The following is a 5,000-nucleotide window of genomic DNA, read 5'->3' as shown; positions in this document are numbered from 1 at the left end:
AAGACTGCTACCCAGAATCTTATCATCTTGGTTATTGATGAGAAGAGTACCAGACAGTATTAAGAAGAACCAGTCAATACTAATACCTAAGAATGTACCGATTAGCGAACTCAAAAAGATAAGTAATTGGCATCCAATTACCATCGGTACGGCATTCATGAAGTTGTTCACGAAAATATTAACTAAAAGACTCACATTTTTCGTTGAAATAAATACGAGACAAAAAGGCTTCATGAAGGTGAGAGGTTGTCTCGAAAATCTGACTCTTCTCCAAAACATTATAAAAGGGGCACGAAAGAACAGAAGCTCGTTGGCAGTGGTGTTCGTAGATATCTCAAAAGCTTTTTTTTTTTTTATCAGTCTATCCCTCTCCGAATCCAGCACCCCTGGCCAGGCTTCACTGTCCAGCTTGGAAAGTTGTATCTTGATAAAAGCAATCCTTCTTTTTGCTTCCTCGTACCGAAGGCGTAATCTGACTTTCTCAGCCAGCTGATTATTACTGCTGGTAACAAAATTTCCTAAACCGTCAGTTTGGGAGCTCACATCCAGGTACTGTCTTGATAAGGAAAGGTTGGAACTTTGCCAAGGAAGTGTTGCTGGCCCAGAGATCCGACTGAGATCCTTTGTCAATATGGAAGTCATTCTTCAACTTGGCAAGGCTCTGCATGAGACCACGTTTCTCCTTCTCACCAGAACTGATTGCTTTTTTTATCTGTGTATATTTTGAGAGGACAGCTGTTCCTAAAGCCAAAATAGGGTAGACTGTGTGTACTCTCAAGATGTGGTTGGTAGGATGGAGTGTGGGGAATTTCTCCTTTTGTATATAGTGCCCTCACACACCCTTTCGAGTGTCTTGCTTCATCATGGGGCGTTGCTCCTCGTGGGGGTGGCGCTGCAGTCCCCCACGGGCCCCGCAAGAGGGCTCTTTGTCGGAGATCTTTTGGTTGGAGACGCCGCAGTTGTGCATGGGGGTGTGTGGGCCTATCTGAAGGGAGGTGGGTGGTGCGTTAAAAATTACTGGATAGAGTCCAAGACCTTTATTCACGGCTCTACCTAGCAAAAGTTAAAATTTATAATCCTGGAGCTCCTCTTGGAGAAAAGAATAGAGAGGGCAGATGTGAAAAATAACTGCTGCTCTCAGGATAGTGAGTGGGAGTCCTACTGATGGGGGGTCAACATGTTTCGCGCTTAAGGGTGGGTCCTTAAGGGATCCCAATGCGCTTCGTCAGGACCAAGAATAAAAAGTGAGTGGAAGAAATGTGAATAATCAAAAACAGGATCCCTTAAGGACCCACCCTTAAGCGCGAAACATGTTGACCCCCCATCAGTAGGACTCCCACTCACTATCCTGAGAGCAGCAGTTATTTTTCACATCTGCCCTCTCTATTCTTTTCTCCAAGAGGAGCTCCAGGATTATAAATTTTAACTTTTGCTAGGTAGAGCCGTGAATAAAGGTCTTGGACTCTATCCAGTAATTTTTAACGCACCACCCACCTCCCTTCAGATAGGCCCACACACCCCCATGCACAACTGCGGCGTCTCCAACCAAAAGATCTCCGACAAAGAGCCCTCTTGCGGGGCCCGTGGGGGACTGCAGCGCCACCCCCACGAGGAGCAACGCCCCATGATGAAGCAAGACACTCAAAAGGGTGTGTGAGGGCACTATATACAAAAGGAGAAATTCCCCACACTCCATCCTACCAACCACATCTTGAGAGCACACACAGTCTACCTTATTTTGGCTTTAGGAACAGCTACCCTCTCAAAATATACATGTGATTCTGAGGGAGCACGGGTACTGGACCTATTTTCTAATTACGCTCCCGGTCCCCCCCTCTTTATGTGATATGCTTTTTTTATCTCCCTCATTTCGTTCAGAATGCTTTGCGCTTCATCAAGTTTGTATCCACCATGGGCACCAGACATTTTCAGATCAATTTCCTTCAGTGTTTGATAGCCGTTTTCTTTGTACAGTAGATCCTGCCGCATGTAAACAACTTCTCTCTTGAGTTTATTAACCCTGGATTTAGTTGTAGCAATTTCTGCCTTAAGAATTTCAGGATCATATTTGGAGCTAGAGGAAGATCCAGATGCCAAGCTGGTTTGTGACCCCAGTTTGTGATTCCAAGCATCATTAAGCTGCCGATATTCCTGTTGGGCCAACTCAAGCCTCTGTTGTTTCACCTCATAGATCTCTTTCTGAGCAACCAGAGCATCTTGTGCCAGAACCAAGTAGTCCTTGAGCATACGCTCCTGTTCTCGCCGCCATAGCTCCCTATGATCTTCCAGTTGCGTGGTTCCAGTGTTGTGATCAATGTAATAAACACCAACTTGAGGGTCGTAGGCCTCCTCCCATCCCAAAGGCAACTCATCACCTATGCAGTCAGCAAAGGTGAGCGGCTTGGTGTATCTGTCTCTCGGGTCGATCCAGCTGGTAGTTTTGCTGGCGTGGTCGATGTAATACACCTTCCCGTCAAAGTCCACGGCTTCTTCCCAACCCTCTGGCAAAGGCAGCTCCTTCCGCGGCATCTCCACCATTGGGCGATGTTCCCCATAAAGCTCCCAAAATGTTACTCTTGGTCAAAAAATTAGAAGTGTGGATGTTGTACCAGGGAAGCGGACGGGGCTCGTCCCTTCCGCGCCACCTCAAAGAAAGGGTGCAGAGTTTAATGTCACTACAAAAGCCTCCATCAAAGAGTAAAATTCGTACCTCTGTACGCAGATTACTGGTATAGAGCCTACAAACGCAACTATACACAGTCCACAAGTGATGAACTGTTGAACATGGACGCGTCAAATCCTATCTTCCCTGAGCGCTTCCCAAATGCGCACTGCACGAATCGTCACTTTTAGGGGAAAGCCGCACCACTCGAGGAAAAGTTTTTAAGTGCCATCGTTCCTCGGTACCGCGAGGAACCTCTCACTAGTGAGGTGCTTCTACCGACCCCCGTGCTTCCCGAGGCAGCTTCAGAGCGTGGATGGGCCTGCCTGCATGGCTACTCGCCACAGGTGAGCCGTGCAGTGTTCTCTCGCCAGAGGCATCCACAGAGAGGAGGTACGCTGGCCGGTGCTTTCTGGGTGCCGCTGCTCTTCCGGGCACGGCGACTCCGGCTTCCGAGCTCAGACCACTACTTTCTTCCTCTTTTTCTCTTTAATTTCCCCCTTCTTTATTGGAAAACCATGAGGGTAGAGGGTGGTAGCCTCTACCTTATCTTCGTCGATCTCAAAGCAGCTTTTGACTTAGTCCCTCGGCAAACTTTGTGGGCGGTCCTGACTGAGATGGGGATGCCTGCCTGCCTTTTGGGGATTATAAAACGGCTCCATAATGATAATTTCGCCCAAGTTAGGTGCGGTAAGTGGGGCAATCTGACCCCAAAGTTCCCTGTTAACCGTGGAGTTAGACAGGGATGCGTCCTGGCCCCAACCCTATTTTCTCTCTATACTAATGCATTAGTGTCCCACCTGAGGGGAGTCAAGGACATCGATGCCCCCAAACTTAACAACGAGCAGGTGGTCGCACTAATGTTTGCTGATGATACCCTTCTGGTGTCTAAATCCCCTATGGGGATTCAACGTGCCATCAATAGTTTCTCTGAATTTTGTTCCCAGAGAGGCCTTGAGGTCAATTCCTCAAAAACAAAATTCATGATTTGCAACCCGCCCAAAAAAAATGGTCCTAACCCTTCTCTCAATGGTGTTACTCTGGATAGGGTTTCAGTCTTTGAATATCTCGGTGTCACCCTTTCGGATAGGATGGAATGGGGTCCCCAGCTAGCAAAAGCTAAAGTACGACTCACGCAGACTTGCGGTGGGATCCTTAAATTATACAGAGCTTCCATCTCAAAACCGATAGCACCTATCATTGAGATATATAAAGTACAAGCACGGGCTGCATCTCTTTATGGGGTTGAACTATGGGGGCACTGTCTAACCGGAGACATTGGCAGATCTGAGAACCAGTTCCTAAGGTCGTTATTGTCCCTACCACCCAGCACTCCCCTTATACCACTCAGAATGGACCTGGGAGTAAGGTCTATCCAAGACGAAATTGCTTTAAGGCCACTATTGTATTGGCGCAGGCTGTGGGCAACACCAGAGTTAGAGGATTATCAAAACGACTTAAAATCGCTATTGACCCCCCGTGGTATAGATAATATACCGTGGTTACTTTATATAAAAAGGGAGCTCATTAGATTAGGGTTTCCTGCTCTATGGCACCATCCTGAAATAAACGCCCCTACACTCTCTAGAGCTGAATTGGCAAACGCTTTTTGGTTAAATAACAAAAACATGATGCTAACCAATAACAAATTAGGCTCACTGACCATGGACTTCTTTAATACTAAAGAAGACTTCAAAATAGAGCCAGTTTTAGACCTGATGGAGCCTAACGCCTCTAGGAAATTATATATGCAATTCAGGTATGGAACATTGCCCCTGAGAGCATTCACAGGAAAATGGTCGATAAATAATCCTTCTGACTGCCCAACCTGTGGGGCTTCTAGTGAAAGTGACTTACATGTCCTCTTTTTTTGCCCCACATATAAACCTATCAGAAAACGTTGGCTCCTTCAACTCTGTAGGAATTTGGGGACTACACATTGTAAAGTTGCCTACAGAATTCTGAAGACAGACACTGCATTACCTATAGTTTTTTCGGTATCACGTTTCTGGTATGCTGTGTGGCGAAGGAGAAGTTCCCTTTTATTGTCTAATCCCCTGGAATAAATCAACACTCATTGATGCTATTTCTTACTGTTTTTATAATATTTTAATCTTTTAATCTTTTATCTACTGTTTTAATGAATTAACTGCCAATTAATCTAATCTTTATTGTACTTACTTTTTATGAACTGCAATTCCCTTTTCTTCTTTTTGTATAATTGTATGTCTTTGTGGATTGCTTATCTTTTATGGTCTATGACCGAAATAAAGATTATTTTGAATATTGAATATTGAATATACAAAAGCTTTTGACTCTGTCAGCCATGGTCATATTA

At 45.4% G+C, this 5,000-nt stretch overlaps 1 pseudogene; it reads left to right on the top strand.

Moving 5' to 3' along the window:
* The window catches only part of LOC146870988 (28S ribosomal RNA), a 12,433-nt pseudogene that overhangs the window by 4,003 nt on the left and 3,430 nt on the right, over positions 1 to 5,000 (top strand).

This window comes from Triturus cristatus, chromosome 1_1 (assembly GCF_964204655.1).
Source record: "Triturus cristatus chromosome 1_1, aTriCri1.1, whole genome shotgun sequence".
Taxonomy (NCBI): domain Eukaryota; kingdom Metazoa; phylum Chordata; class Amphibia; order Caudata; family Salamandridae; genus Triturus; species Triturus cristatus.
The sequence above is the reverse complement of the archived record's forward strand: the minus strand, read 5'-3'. Positions and strand labels throughout refer to the sequence as shown.